The sequence below is a fragment of the Hibiscus syriacus genome, unplaced genomic scaffold (genome assembly GCF_006381635.1).
Source record: "Hibiscus syriacus cultivar Baekdansim isolate YM2019G1 unplaced genomic scaffold, ASM638163v2 tig00112957_pilon, whole genome shotgun sequence".
Classification (NCBI taxonomy): domain Eukaryota; kingdom Viridiplantae; phylum Streptophyta; class Magnoliopsida; order Malvales; family Malvaceae; genus Hibiscus; species Hibiscus syriacus.
In genome coordinates, this window is record NW_024063424.1 from 478,409 (window position 1) to 495,155 (window position 16,747).

General features: G+C 31.9%; 1 pseudogene; it reads left to right on the forward strand.

Annotated features, from left to right (window-relative positions):
* The first annotated feature begins 3,465 nt into the window (after positions 1-3,465).
* On the forward strand, positions 3,466-5,262 carry LOC120184847 (annotated as a pseudogene).
* Positions 5,263-16,747: the final 11,485 nt, after the last annotated feature.

Sequence of the window (16,747 nt, forward strand, 5' to 3'; positions counted from 1 at the left end):
AGGATATTCGGATAATCTGAAATCAAGATTTCTCTGATCCGTATCCGATCCGATTATCTGAATTTTTACTAAATATCTGATCCAAATTACCCAAAATAATCGGATGAAATATATGAATTTTTTATCAGATCATTGAATAAACAAATCGAATTGTTCGGATCAAATATTTTTACACACCCTCGTCAGCTTTCATCGACGTGGTCATACCATTACCAAATTAATAACATAATAATATAATTCGTTAATCTTTATTATATTAAATATTCAGTGATATAATTAAAATTCAAATTCAAATAAAAAAATCAGTACATTAATTACAGTAATTTAAAAAAATGGATAAAGTCCATTAATAGTCACATGATTATAGGATATTATTTTATTAAATCTTTTAACTATTAAAGATTACAAAATAGTCCTTTATCTATATGAGTTACTTTGTTGAGTTTATTGACTATTAAAAGTTACAAAATGGTCACCCTACTATTCGTTATATTCCAAACTCATCATTTTTCATTAAAAAAATTGATGGCGGTCTGAGTAGTACGTTAACCTACTGACTGAGATATGATAAAATATGATTCATAATCTCAAACCACTATTATATCTCAGTCAATATGTTAGCGTCCAACTCAAATGATCGTTATTTTTTTAATGGATAATGATGGGTTTGGAACATAATAAATAATTGAGTGATCATTTTATAACTTTAATAATCAAAAGACTCAATAAAGTAATATTATATAGCCGGGAACCATTTGTATACTTTATCCTTAGAAAAATTAATGATATAATAGATACAATAAATTCTTAAGTAAGAAATTAAATTCTTTCAAACCAAAAATAAGCAGTCAACAACTCTACTATAATTAATATTTTCTAATCTTCAACCAATAAGAGAAAATTGAAAAATATTATAAAAATCAAAACAAATTTAATCGACAACATTTCCCTCATTTGCGACATCATACACTTGAATTGACTGGGAAATGATATAGTGGAGCACTTATTTTTATATTATGTTTAAAATTAAAATGATTTTCCTTTTTCTGATGTCTACGAGTTTAAAATTGTTAAGCTTTACTCGAACTCAAAACAAAAAGTTTAAGCACAATTGGATCTCAAAATATTTTCAAACTTAGCTCGAATTCGAGAGAGGGAGGGGGGAGGGAGGTTGGGGGATTTAAAAAATATATATTTTTGAAATATAATAATTTATTTTTAAGTTTTTCTTTAAAAAAATCTTCAAAATTATTAGAATATGACATGTCATTTAATGAGATTTTTTAATGGAAGTTATGGTTGGACACTTAAAATGATAATATTTATAACGTTAGCTACTTGAATTGATCGGAAAATAGTTTGGGCACCTAAATAAAAACAGTATAGTTTGGACACTTATTTTTATATTAAACCTAAAATCAAAATGGATGTTATTTTTCTGGGGTTTGCAAGTTTAAATTGTTAAGTTTTACTCGAACTCAAAATAAAATTTTTAAACTCAATTCGAACTTGAAATATTCTTAAACTTAGCTCGAATTCGAGAGAGGGAAAGGAAGAGACGAGAGGTTGGGGAGAATTTTTAAAAAAATATATATTTTTAAGATATAATAATTAATTTTAAAATTTTTAAAATAAAATTTTAAAACTATAAAAAATACAACACATATCACTTAATTAGAATTTTAAATGGCCATTACGGTTTGACACTTAAAATAATAACATTTGTAATATTACTTAAAAATAGTTTAGGTACCCAAACGAAAAAAAATGTATAATTTGGACACTTATTATATATATTTATATATATTTATATTTATATTATTTTTTAAAAATACAATATTATAAAAAATTTTGATTAAAATTATTAAAATTTTAACAAATTAAAATATTTTTTTATAATTTTATTTATATATATTTTAAGTATTATTTTATTTTTAAACTTGATTTTAAAACTAATTTTGAATACTAATTTTTTTAATTTGCAATAATTTTAAGAGTAAAGTATATAAATAGTCACCAAACTTTTAGAGCATTTGTATTTTAGTTATCCAACTTTTAAAACTTATAATACAGTCACCAAATTTTTAATTCGTTTTTAGTAAGATGCATAATGTTAAATCCTGTTAATTTTATCTGACGTGATAGCTACCTCCGTTAACTCAATGACGTGGCAGCTTCTTCTTCTTATTACTAAACCACCAACTTATGCTCCTCTACACAAAAGCACCACCCAAGCCACTAACTTATTCTCCTTGAAAACACAGTTTGTGTTACACTGTTACTTGAAAAGTGTTGCGTTTTTACTTGAAACACAACGTAGCTACAGTAGTGGGGAGTAAAGAGGAAGCAGAAATGAAAGTGAGAGGCATGGTTATCGATAATAATGAGACTAAATCAGTCGAGCAATTTGCGTTCGAGAGCCAATGCGAAGAAGAAGAAGAGGATTAAGAATCCAATCAAGAGTCAGCTCTATTGAAATCTTGCAACAACAGCAACGATAGTGGGGATAATATTAGTGTCTGCAAGGAAGCCGAGAATTACAACATTCAACCAACCGTGAGCCGCCGAGTACGAGCACAAGCATCCAGGAAAGGCTCGTCGTTAGCATCGAATTCATATGAATTTTACTATTATTCTGGGTTTGGGCCATCGTGGGGGGAAAAGAGACGCAACGAAGATAAAGTAAAGGGAATCAACAAGAATCACATTGAGCCTAAAGAGGTCGAAAACAACAGAAGCGTTATCACTTCCCAAAACAATTCGGTGCTTGGGTTTGGGTTTGAGTGCCTTGAGTGGAGGAGGATAAGCTGGTGGCTTGGGTGGTGCTTTGGGTGGAGAAGGATATGTTAGTTGCTTGGGTGGTGCTTTGGGTGGAGGAGCATAAGTTGGTGGTTTAGTAAGAAGAAAAAGAAGAAGAATAAGTTACCACGTCAGATAAAGCTAATATAATATAATGTGTTTACTTAAAACGAATTAAAAATTTAATAATTATATTGTACGTTCTAAAGTTAGATGGCTAAAATTCAAGTGACCTAAAAGTTTAAAGATTATTTATGTACTTTAACCGAATTTTAATTAAAATTTCAAGAATATTTTTAATCATTTTAAATTTATATTTTATATAAAATTTAGAAATCAAAGTAAATATTTGTTATTTTTTTAAAAAAAATCACTAATTTATAAAGTTTTGGTTTGTTTTATTTATTTATTTTCATTTTAGTGTTAGATGATATCAAAAATTCATGTGACCTGCCAAATATTTGACTTGGTATATGTAGAGTGATATTATAAATAAACTAACTATACTATATATATAATTAAAATATCAAGATTGACGGACTTCAATCCAAATCTAAAAAATTTACACATCAAACTTGACTTCAATCCTGCCCCTAAGCGTTCGACTTTCCATCCCAACAATTCAAGGTTCAAACTCAGACACGTTGACAGAATTTCCATCATTAAAACGACGGTTGTTTTTGCTCACTCTACCTGCCGACGCTCGGGAGCCAAAACAATCGGCTGCCAAGAGAAATAAATGCAGCATATAACTTGAAGCCAAATATAAATACGTTACCCTTCTTGGCTGAATCATCACAACATACCTCAAAATATTGCAGTCATGGTGATGGGCAGGTCTTTTCTTGTAGATTTGCTCTTCTCTATTGTGCTTATTTTGTCTTGCTTTGTTCCGATGCTGAAACTTTTGAAAGCAGCAGTAAGGAGGATGATCATGGAATCATCAACCCTTTCTTTTTCCCTCAAAGAAACTATGCTTATGGTCGATACCAGGAAGACAACGGCAGTTTATGGGTCCTCCACAAGTTTTATGAGAAGCATCTTATACTCAAGGCCTACAACGAGTACCGAGTTGCCTTTCTAGAAGCAAATCCCAGCACTTTCGTCCTCCCACACCACTGTGATGCCGAAAGAATTTTCGTCGTGACGAACGGAAAGGGAACACTCACGCTCTTGACTGATAGGGACAGAGAATCCTACAATTTGGTCCCTGGAGTTGTTGTAAGAATTCCAACAGGAACCACTGTGTATTTGGTGAACCAAGACGACATGGAAAAGCTAAACATTGCTGTCCTCGTCCGCCCTGTTAACAACCCCGGAAAATTCGAGGAATTCTTCCCTGCCGGACAATATCCTCAGTCGTTTTACCGACACTTCAGCCGTGATGTTCTTGAGGCTGCTCTCGATGTAAGTTCTCTTATGATCTGTCTGATAATTTGTTGGTTAATTGATTGAATCATGTTTCTTTGTAATAGACACCAATTGAGCTGCTAGATAGGCTGTTTCAAGGGAATCAAAGCCGGCAGGGTATGTTCCGTATAGCCAGCCAAGAGCAGATAAAGACTTGAGCGAAGGGGCCAGTACGCCTAGCGAGAAAGAAGAGGGATTAGCTTTCAACTTATTGCCCAAAACCCCAAATACTCGAACCAAAACGGAAAATTCTTCGAGGCTTGCCCTCGTGAATTCGAGCTACTCCGGGACTTGGATGCCGGTGTCGTAGGATTCGAACTAAACAAAGTAAACTCAAAACCTATCCATTTAAACTCACCTCGTTATGCTAATCAAAATCTTAAATAAAACCCTTTTTTTCAATTATTTTCAAGGGATCAATCTTTGTGCCGCACTATAATACAAAGTCTACATTGGTGATCATTGGCACAGAAGGAAACGGGTACGTCGAAATGGTTTACCCTCGTCTTTCTATGCAAAACTACAAAGGAGAAAAGGAAGAGGCGGAGGAAAAGGCCCAAAGAGAAGAGGAAGAGGAGATTGAACGGGAGGAGGAAAAGAGAGCAGGAGAATACTCGAAAATGAGAGTCCGATTATCGGCCGGCGATTCATTCATAGTTCCAGCAGGCCATCCAGTCACATATGTTGCGTCCGACAACCAGCGCCTGAGGTTCATAGCCTTCGGGCTCTACCACCAGAACAATACGAGGATCTTCATAGCCGGAAAGGACAACGTGGTAAAACAAATGGATAGTGCGGCGAAGGAGCTCGCCTTTGGTTTGCCGTCGAGTTTGGTCGATGAGGTATTCAACAACCTGCAAGAGTCTTACTTTGTGTCTCGACAGAGGCAACCCGCGATCCTGGACTTTGTTGGTTTGTTCTAGCTGCTGCACTCGTTGTTTGTGCATGTGATAAAAGTAAGGCTTAATATGAAAATAGGTGTTAAGATTATCTGCTCCAACTGTAACGACATTAAAATATATCTTTAAGTGTTATGTCACATTTTTTTGTAACTATGAAATTTTTATTTAAAAAATAAAATCTACAAAATTATTAGAATATGACATATGTCGGCCGTTACGTTTGGACAATTAAAATGATAACATTTGTTACGTTAGGCAATTGAATTGAGCAAAACATAGTTTAGGCATCTAATTAAAAAATATATATATAATTTAAGTAGTTCTTTTTATATATAAGCCTAAATTTAAAATGAATTTCCTTTTTCTAATATTTGCGAGTTTAAAATTATAAAGTTATACTCAAACTCAAAACAGAAAATAACTTAGCTAAAATTCAAGAGAGGAGACGGGAGGTTGGTGGATTTTTTTAAAAATATTTTTAATATAATAATTTAGTTTTTTCTTTTTTTAAAAAAATAAAATTTTCAAAATTATTAGAAAAAAGCACATGACACTTAGTGATATTTTTTAACATCGGTTACGACTGAATACTTGAAATAATAACATTTGTAATGTTAGACATTTGGATTGACCGAAAAATAGTTTATGCACATAAATGTGAATTAAAATGAATTTAATTTTTCTAATGATTGTGAGTTTAAAATTATGTTTCACTCGAACTTGAAACCAAAAATTTAAGTTCAATTTGAATTTGAAATATTCTCAAATATAACTCAAATTTGTGAGAGGGAGAGGGAGAGATTGGGGACAAAAGGTTTGGAGGGGGGATTTTTTTTAAAAATATATTTTTAAATATAATAATTTATTTTTTATTTTAAATAAAATCTTCAAAATTATTAAAATACGATATATGTATCTTAATAAAAAAATTAACGACCGTTACGGTCGAGCACTTAAAATGACAAAATTTGCAACATTAGACACTTGAATTAACTGAAAAATGATATAGTTTAGACACTTATTTTTATATTAAGCCTAAAATTAAAATGAATGTCCTTTTATGGTGTTTGCGAGTTTAAAAGTGTTAATTGTTACTCGAACTCAAAATACTTGAACTCAAAACCAAAAATTTACCAAAAAATTACGTTCAATTCGAACTAAAAATATTTTCAAACTTAACTCGAATTAGATAGAGGGAGAGGGAGGGGATGGGAAGTTGGGGAATTTAAAAAAAATTGAAATTATTTTTAAGTTTTTTAAACAAAATCTTTAAAATTATTAGAATATGACACGTGTCATTTAATGAGATTTTTTAACAGAAATTATGGTCGGATACTTAAAATGATAATATTTATAATGTTAGGTATTTAAATTGATCGAAAAATAATTTATGCACCTAAATAAATAAAAAAGGTGTAGTTTGGACATTTATTTTTTATATTAAGCCTAAAATTAAAATGGATTTCATTTTTATGGTGTTTGCGAGTTTAAAATTGTTAAGTTTTAATTGAATTCAAAATAATAAATTTAAGCTCAATTTGAGAGTAAAATATTCTTAAACTTAACTCGATTCGATAAACGGAGGGGAAGAAGGAACATACGAGAAGTTTGGGGAATGGACTTTTTCAAAAAATATATTTTTAAGATATAATATTTTATTTTTAAGTTTATTTTTAAGATATAATAATAATTTTTAATGACCGCTACAATTAGGTACTTAAAATAATAACATTTATAATATTACCAAAAATAATTTAGGCACCAAAATGAGTAAAACAGTATAATTTGAACACTTATATATATATAATATTATTTTTTAAAAATAAAATATTACAATATATTTAGTTAAAATTTATTAAAAACTTTAAATTATTTTGAAAAAAGATCTTTTATAATTTTATTTATATATATTTTTAAGTATTATTTTATTTTTAAACTCTATTTTAAAACTAATTTTTTAATATAAAATATTTTTAATTTTCAACAATTTTAATTAAATTTTCAAGAATATTTTATATAAAAATTATAAATAATTTTAATTTCATATTTTATATAAAAGTTTGAAATCAAAGTAAATATTAGTTATTCTTTTAACGTTTTTTACTAATTTATAAAATTAGGCTTATTTTATTTATTTATTTTCATTTTAGTCTTAGATGACATCAACAATCCACGTGACTTGTCAAATATTTGGCTCGGTATATGTTGAATGATAATATAATATAATATAATATAATATAATATAAATATAATATAATATAATATATATATAATATAATATATAATATAATATAATATAATATAATATAATATATATAATATATATATAATATAATATAATATAATATAATATAATATAATATAATATAATATAATATCTACATTTACGGATTTAAATACTAAATCCGACCCCAATCAATTTAAAAATTTTACCCTTAAATTTGACCTGATTAGATTTCCTGAAATTTAAAGTGAAAAATCTCACCCCAATCGCAGAACTCGTCTAATACAGGTCAAATTACCATCCTATCCCTAAGCGTTCCACTTTCCATCCCAACAACACCAACAATTCAAGGTTCAAACTCAGACACGTTGACAGAATTTCCATCATTAAAAACGACGTGGTTTTTGCTCAGGCTACCTGCGGACACTCGGGAGCCACATTAGCAGGCTGCCAAAAGAAATAAATGCAGTATATAACTCAAGCCAAAGAGTAATATAATTAAAGCGAAAATTAAAGTATAATATTAAAGTTGATAAAACTAAAAATTTAAGTATAAATAAGTCAACGTGCAAATTTAAATGACATTTGATGTAATTTACTATAATTTTAAATATGAGTAAATTGCATCAAATAGTATCAAATTTTAAGCGCCAACTCATTTAAATTGCTAAACATTCAATTTTATTAATTTTAGTTACCACTTCGCAGTTAATGTCTTAAGGAGACAATGACATGACAGTCGTGCGCCTTGACGTTGTCGGTGTGGTTGCCTTACTAAAACTACATCGTTTTGATATGATTGTTTTATCATTTTGACATGATTGTTTTGGTATTCAAAAAGCCCAAAATGACATAAATTCGGGTAAACAAGTCAACAAACAAAGTTAAGTGGTATTTGATATGGTTCACCCTAATTTTAAATTTGAGTAATCTACACCAGATATCATCAAACTTTAAATACTGACTCGTTTATGCTAATAAACTTTTAATTTTATCAATTTTAGCACTAACATATATTTCGAAGTGTAATTATATCACTCCGTTATTAATGACTTAACGAGACGATATGTTCGATAAAAATCTTCTACCAACTTGGAATTAAGAGTTGTAATCTGTGTTTGGCGATCAAGAAGTGGTAGTGGCAAGAACTGAAATCATGGCGACCGTGAAGCAGGCAGATTCTAAAGGCATGCATTCACGGTGGTGGAACAGGCACATTAGCCCAAAAAATTCAAATTGGCTTCAGGAGAATATCTCACAGGTACACTATTGTTGCAACTATTTAATTGTTACGAGAAGCAATGACATGATTAGCTGTGTAAAGTTGAGTCATCAAAGTATAATTGAAAAATATAACTGAAAAATTTTAAGTTTAGTCCCTATGTTTTTTTTTATTTTAGATTTTATCTTAACTGATATTATATTTTAGATTTTTAGAAATTTTATAAAAATATAACAAAAATTTGTTGGTCCAACGATAAAACTTTAATTTCTACTTTCATGTGTCAAGAGTTCAAATCCTCCTAAGCAAAATATTTCAATGTTTTTTCCAAGTAAAAAGGTAAAACGACGTTGTTTTGGTGAGATAACCACGTCAGTAATATTACGGAACACGACTGTCATGTTATCATCCCGTTAAGTCGTTAACGGCATAATGACATAATTACTCTTAAAAATAAACGTTAATGCTAAAATTGAAAGTTTAATAATATCTGACATAGTCTACCCTTTAAATATTTTACATGATGATGGTACTATCCCAGGGCAGGGTCACAATTATAATGGCATGAAGATTTTCTCAGCGGTGTATTTCCCGAAAAATCAACCGTGACTGATATATTTATCGATCTAACACCGCTCAAATTATATTTTTTGATCTAACACCCGTAACAGTAAAGCGCGCTCCATGCCCCACGCTATATGCTAATTTGACGCCACGTGGGGTATAGCGCGCCCCCTGATCCGCGCTATACGTCACGTAGGGGTATAGCGCTGCCCCTGCTCAGCGCTATTTCTGGGTATGAATTATATTTAGCGCGGACCCTGGTCCACGCTATACCTTTTATCTGAATAATTACATATAGCGCGGTACAGGTACCGCTCCTTATATGGTTATAAATACCCTTCACTCCCGATTAAGTTTCTCACATCTCCTCACATCTCTCCTCTCAACTTATAAATTAATACAACCATTCCGCAACGAGTAATAATTCTGATAATTTTCTTATATTTGATTTAGAAGTTCGTGCAATTTTTCGTTATAAATTTTGTTATAAATTTCTTTTATTATACTTATTGTTTATTATGATTATTTGAAAAAATATTATACTAATTATTTCAATTAATTTTTGTGTTTGTAAAATTGAAAAGCATGAGCATACGTCAAATAGTTTTGCGGTACAGGTAATAATATAAAATTATATTATTTAAATTATTTACGTTGATGTGTAAAAAATTTATTGTGTTATATTTTCGTTCATATATAATTTATTTAATCAGGTTTGTTTCAGTTATTTTTTTTTTGCAGATATAATATTGTCGCACTTTTAAACTCAAAGAATGACGCGACTTTCAGCTATTGTTTATTATGATGGTGAAATTCGAGAAGATGAAACCGACGTTGTTTTCGTATCAAATGAGCGTGTTAAAATATCATTCAAGAGAAAATAACGCTTGAGGAGATGATAACGAAGATTTCGAGGAAGATTCATGTTGGAAGTAGTAGAAGAATGTCGTCGTTGCAGTACAGATTTCCAACATCATTGTTGCCATTAACTTATTCAGCGTTCGAACTTTCGAACAATGATGATGTTCAAATGATGGTTGAAGCTCAAAGTAATTATTCAGACGCCGCTATTGAGATGTATGCATATTTGTTCAAGTGTGTGCTGTTCGGGGTCAATCATTAAGCTCCCACTATGGGCTGGCTGAACAAGTTGATCAAGTTGACAGCCCGACTACAATAATGTGTAATGATTTTAATGTCATAATGGGGAGACATTATACGCTGTATAAAATTATTAATATACAAAATCAGTTTTATAATTACCTTAGAAGTAGTGGAAATACGAATGAGTTCTTCACAACGGGACATAAAAAGGGCAATCGATACCATGCCCAAGACTGCAGCAGCAGGAGACATCTGCCGATAACATTACGCCTGTAGTCAGTTGCTCCACACATCTCCCTGTACAACAAAGCCAAAACTGTCGAGCCCCAACTGAATGATCCAGCCAGACGAAAGTCGCTCTAGATGTCGCAATCACATGCAGTGAACTAGGTTGCGCGATTTGTCCGGCATCAGCAACCCTCCTATCAACTGCAGTATGCATGCCCGTGCATACATCTTAACTTCATCCTCAGAGGCGTCTGCGCTCAACTCCCGAAAATTGGCATCTAACCAATTTAACGGTATCCTACCTCCAATAAAACTTTCCGGGACACGTCCTAGATTATCCCGGCACAAAGTAGTCCAGGAAACCTACAAGATCCCTGATATCACATCTCCATCCACCGGAAGCCCTAGGTGCATAACAACATCCTCAAGTGTAATCGTGCACTCTCCGCACGGAAAGATGGAATGTGTGGGTCTCCGGCCTCCACCGCTCTACTAAGGCAGAAATAAGGTCTGGTTATATCTTACAGTGACCCTGATATCTACCTATGTAACCAAATCCAGCCTCTACTAAATACGGCAAGTCACGACTAGGTATCACTAACTTAAGATTCATAATAAAATGATTTAATACACGGTCCTTCTCCTAAATAATTACACAAATTAATTCTTAATCTAATAATCATGCATTAAATAAATCAACAAATTATTACAAATAATTTAAATTAAATTAAAACGTTAAAATGTTACCGTATCAGCAAAGTGTCGAGATATATGATTTTCATCCAAGCGAAGTAGACCGCCTTCCATTATATATCTGCAAAAAAATTATATTAGTAAAATATTAAATAAAGTAAAATGCTTAAATAAATTAAATATATAATATTATAAAATATACCTTAAATAGAGAGAGTATTTGAGAGTATTTGAGAGAATATGATGTGATGAAAGTAATAGATGAGGGTATTTATAGGGACGGTGGGGGTAATTAAAGGTATAGCGCGCCCCCTGTACCGCGCTATACCCCACATGTCAGATAAACAGCTATAGCGCGGATCTGGGGGCGCGCTATACCCACGTGTAAGCCATGTCAGCGTATAGCGCGGTACAGGGGGCGCGTTATACCCTATGTGGCGTCAAATCAACATATAGCGCGGGACAGGGAGCGCGCTTTACTACTATGAGTGTTAAATCGGGAAATATAATCTGATCAGTGTTAGATCGGTAAATATACCAATCACCGGTGATTTTTCGGGAAAAACAACTTTCTCAGCACCCAAGCTTGTGTTATGCTAAGGATGATGGAATTATATTAATTTGCGCACTCGTCTCCATATACGTCAATGTCCTCTACACGTTGATTAAGATTTGCATGCAAAGGCTCATATTTCCTTCCCAACAATCCCAACGGGAAGTTATACAGTAAAAACACCCTTAATATATAATTAAAAAAAGTATTATCGGTTTTATTATTATTTAAATAATAAAATCGGTAACAAATTACCTAAAATATTATTATTTATATTTAAAACATTAATGTTTTTTACCATTTCCGACAAAGTGTCTAACAATAACAAAACAGGTAAAAAAAATAATAAAACTGATAGCGCTTTTCCGGTTTTGTTAATAAAACCAGTAAAACGTCCAATAATAACAAAACCGATAGAAATAATAAATTTTCGGTAATATTTTACTAGTTTTATTATTTAAATAATAAAAAACCCGATAACTTTTTTTAACCGTATATTAAGGCTGCCGCACGTAATCATTTCCAGAGTTTCAAATAGCGGAACGCAAACGTGATAGCGGCCGTTATTTTGCGGTAGCGCTGTCGTCCGATATCTTTATTGTCTAAAATAGCGGTGTGAAGCGGAATCACACCGAAAGCGACCGATTACAGCCGTAACTTAACGGGTAACGGTCGATCACGGTGATAACAGACCGCTATTCCCATTTTTTCCCGTTACACCAAATCAACTGAAACCCACAGATTTTCTGAGTTTTAGAGGGAAGAATAAAGCTTGGAAGAAAGAAAAGAAAAAAAAGGGAAAATGACTAGATCCATACACACGGGAAGCTTTCAACAACACATCTACAAGAAAGAAAATGAAGTTTTTTTTTATGAAAATCACAAACGAAGAATAAACATGGGAGTCCAATTTTCTAATTTTACTGTGTATCTCTGTCTTTATTATCTCACGCAGAAATAGAAGAAGGAGAGGCTTGGAGATTTAATAATTTTTATTTTATTTATGCTTTAGATTTAAATATTTTTTTACTTTTAATTTTTTGGGTTTGGATCAAAATAAATCCCAATAAATTAATAATAGATAATTTTATGGGTTAATTTTTTTTAAATGATTATAATTTATTTTAAGAGATTGAGTGTTGAATTTAAATTTTATACACTTAAATTATTTTTATTATTAATTTATGCAATAAATTTACTTTTCTTCACTGTTAGTAAATGTTTATTATATTTTGTATTATATTATTGATCATAGAAGTAATGAATTGTTTTATATTTATAAATTTTAATTTTATGTTTGTTGTATAATATTTTTAAGAAATTTATAAATAAATATAAGAATAATTAATGATAGTAAAAATTATGCTCATGTATTAATAAAAGTTTTTAGAAGTTCATAAGTGTTAGAAAACACTCTAAATATCATTAAAATTTATTTTTTATAATTATAATTATAATTTATTATATTTTGTAATAAGTTGTGCGAATTAAAAAAATTTATGTCTGTGATACCCGCAATGACTGTGATAGCATCCGTTACGTTTGCGATCGTGATAAACACAATGTGATCAAGACCGCGACCGCAATTTATTTCCCAACCTCAACAATTCAAGGCTCAAACACAAAACACGTTGACAGAATTTCCATCATTAAACCGACGTGGTTTTTGCTCACACTACCTGCCGACGGTCGGGAGCCAAATTAGTAGGCTGCCAAAAGAAATATAAATACACTACCCTTCTTTACTGAATTATCATCACACAGCTCAAATTATTACAGTCATGGTGACGAGTAAGTGTTTTCTCCTAGTTTTGCTATTCTCTCTGCTGCTTTCTTTTGCCTTGCTTTGCTCCGCTGCTGAACCTTTTGGAAGAAGCAGTAAGGAGGATGACCCTCATGAGGATAAGTATGGCATCTTCAACCCTTTTTATTTCCCTCAAAGAAAATTTGCATTTGGTCGATACCAGGAAGACAATGGCAGTTTATGGGTGCTCCATAAGTCATATGAGAAGCATCTTATACACAAGGCCTACAACGAGTACCGAGTTGCCTTACTAGTCCCTGGAGTTGTTGTAAGAGTTCCAACAGGAACTACTGTGTATTTGGTGAACCAAGACGACATGGAAAAGCTAAACATTGCTGTACTCGTCCGCCCACCCTGGAAAATTGGAGGAATTCTTCCCTGCCGAACAATATCCTCAGTCATTTTACCAACACTTCAGCCGTGATGTTCTTGAGGCTGCTCTCAATGTATGCTCTTTTGTGATTTGTCTGATAATTTGTTGGTTAGTTGATTGAATCATGTTTCTTTGTAATAGACACCAAGTGAGCTGCTAGATAGGCTGTTACAAGGGAATCAAAGCCGCAGGGAATGTTCAATATAGCCACCCAAGAGCAGATAAAGATACTGAGCAAATGATCCACTACGCCTAGTGAGAATGAGGAGGGGTTCACCTTCAACTTATTTTCCCAAAAGCCTACATACTCGAACCAAAACGGAAAATTCTTCTAGGCTTGCCCTCGTGAATTCGAGCTACTCCGGGATTTGGATACCGGCGTCGTAGTACTCGAACTAAACAAAATAAACTCAAAACTAGTTCCAATACAATTCACGTCGTCATGCTAATCAAAATAATTAAATGAAACCTTTTTTTTTTTTTGGGAGGGATCAATCTTTGTGCCGCAATACAATACAAAGTCTACATTCGTGATCATTGTCACAGAAGGAAGCGGGTACGTGGAAATTGTTTGCCCTATTGCTCCTAAGAAAAGCAACCAAGGTAAAAAGGAGGAGGAGGATGAAAAAGCCCAAAGGGAAATAGAAGAGGAAATTGAACGGAGGGAAAGAATGGTGGACACTACTCGAAAATGAGAGTCCTATTATCTTCCGGCGACGTAATAATAAGTCCGGCAGGCATCCGGTCACATATTTCACACCCGAAGACCAGCACCTGAGGTTCATAGCCTTCGGACTCTACCACCAGAACGACACGAAGATCTTCATAGCCAGGAAGGACAACGTGGTGAAGCAAATGGATAGTGCGGCGAAGGAGCTGTCCTTCGGGGTGCCGTCGAGTTTGGTCGATGAGGTATTCAACAACCCGCCAGAGTATTACTTTGTGTCTCGACAGAGCCAACAACGTGGATCTGAAGCCTCGAACCTGGACTTTGCTCGTTTGCTATAGCCGCCGCAGTTGTAGTTTGATTTCCCTTTTCTGGTGTTTTTCCTTTGATTAAAATAAATCTGCTGTTTTCATCTATTAAAATATTAATTGAGATTGCCATACGGACTTCTTGGGATGTAAAAATTGTACTTCATTTTACGGTTGTTCTTTTGTGTTTTAAAATTATTTCATTTAAATTATTTTTTTTAAAATCAATAACTTTTATAATGTACATTTTCTTTATATCTTTTAAAGTTTTTAAAATTTAATTTTTATTATTTTAATTTTTACACACTCCTTATATCCACATCGTCAGCTTTTATCTACGTGGTCGTACCGTTCCCAAATTAATTACTTAATAATATAATTCATTAATCTTTATTATATTAACAATTCAATAATATAATTCAAATTCAAATAATAAATTCAATATATTAATTACAGTAATTAAAAAAAGATAAAGTTCATAAATGATTACATTATTATAGGATTAATTTATTAAGTCCCTTAACTTTAAAAAGTTATAAAATGATCCTTCGACTATGGGAGTTACTTTGTTGAGTCCATTGACTATTAAAAGTTACAAAATGGTCACCCGACTATTCTTTATATTCCAAATTTATTATTTCTCATTAAAAATGTGATGACAGTCTGAGTTGTACGTTAACATACTGTCTGAGATATGATAAAATATTATCCATAATCTCAAATGACTATCATATCTCAATCAGCATGTCAACGTCCAACTCAAATGATCATTATTTTTTTAATGGAAACGGATGAGTTTGGAACATAATAAATAATTGAGCGATCATTTTCTAACTTTTAATAGTCGATGACTCAACAAAGCAACTCTCTATAGTTAAAGGACCATTCTGTAACTTTTAATAATAAAGATACTTAATAAAATAATATTATATAATCAGAGACCATTTGTATACTTTATCCTTAAAAAATAATGAAATAATAGAGACAATAATTACAAGTAAGAAATTCTTTTAAATAAAAAATAAGCAGTCAACAACTCTAATATAATTAAATATTTTCTAATCTTCAACCAATAAGAAAATATTACAGTCAAGGTGACGAGTACGTGTTTTCTCCTAGTTTTGCTCTCCTCTCTGCTGCTTTCTTTTGCCTTGCCTTGCTCCGCTGCTGATCATGGAATCATCAATCCTTTCTCTTTCCCTCGAAGAAAATATGGGTATGGTCGATACCAGGAAGACCATGGCAGTTTATGGGTTCTCCACTGTTTATGGGTCATCCTTACCATCACCAAAACTCCATAAATATAAAATCCTTAATATCCAAATCCCTACTTTCTAATTTCAATTTATTAACCCAAACGGTCCCTGGTCATCTCTGGACATCATCGTCGTCGAACATTTGAATTTTGATTGGAATAGAATGGTGATTCGAATGGTGTCGATGGCATTTGATCGGGGTCAACCCCGATATTGATGTTAGTGGCGGTGACGATCACCGTTGGCTAGCCGATAGACTTTTGGAAGGAGAAAAGGGGAAGGGGATGTCACACGGGAGGGCTATTGTTTTTTTTAACAAAAAAATATTTTTTAATATTTTAAATAAAATTTTAAAATTATCAGAACGTAACACATGTTACTTAAAGTGAATTTTTAATAGCAGTTAACGTCCGGGCACCTAAAAGTATAACGTTTGAAACATTAGGCACCTATTTTTAGCAAAAAAAATCTTTAGGCACTAAAATATTTTTTGAGGTATAATTTAGACACTTATTTTTGTATCAAGCCTTTTATATATAAGCCTAAAATTAAAATGAATTTCCTTTTTCTAATATTTGCGAATTTAAAATTTTTAAGTTTTACTCGAACTCAAAACAAAAAAAGTAAGCTTAATTCGAAT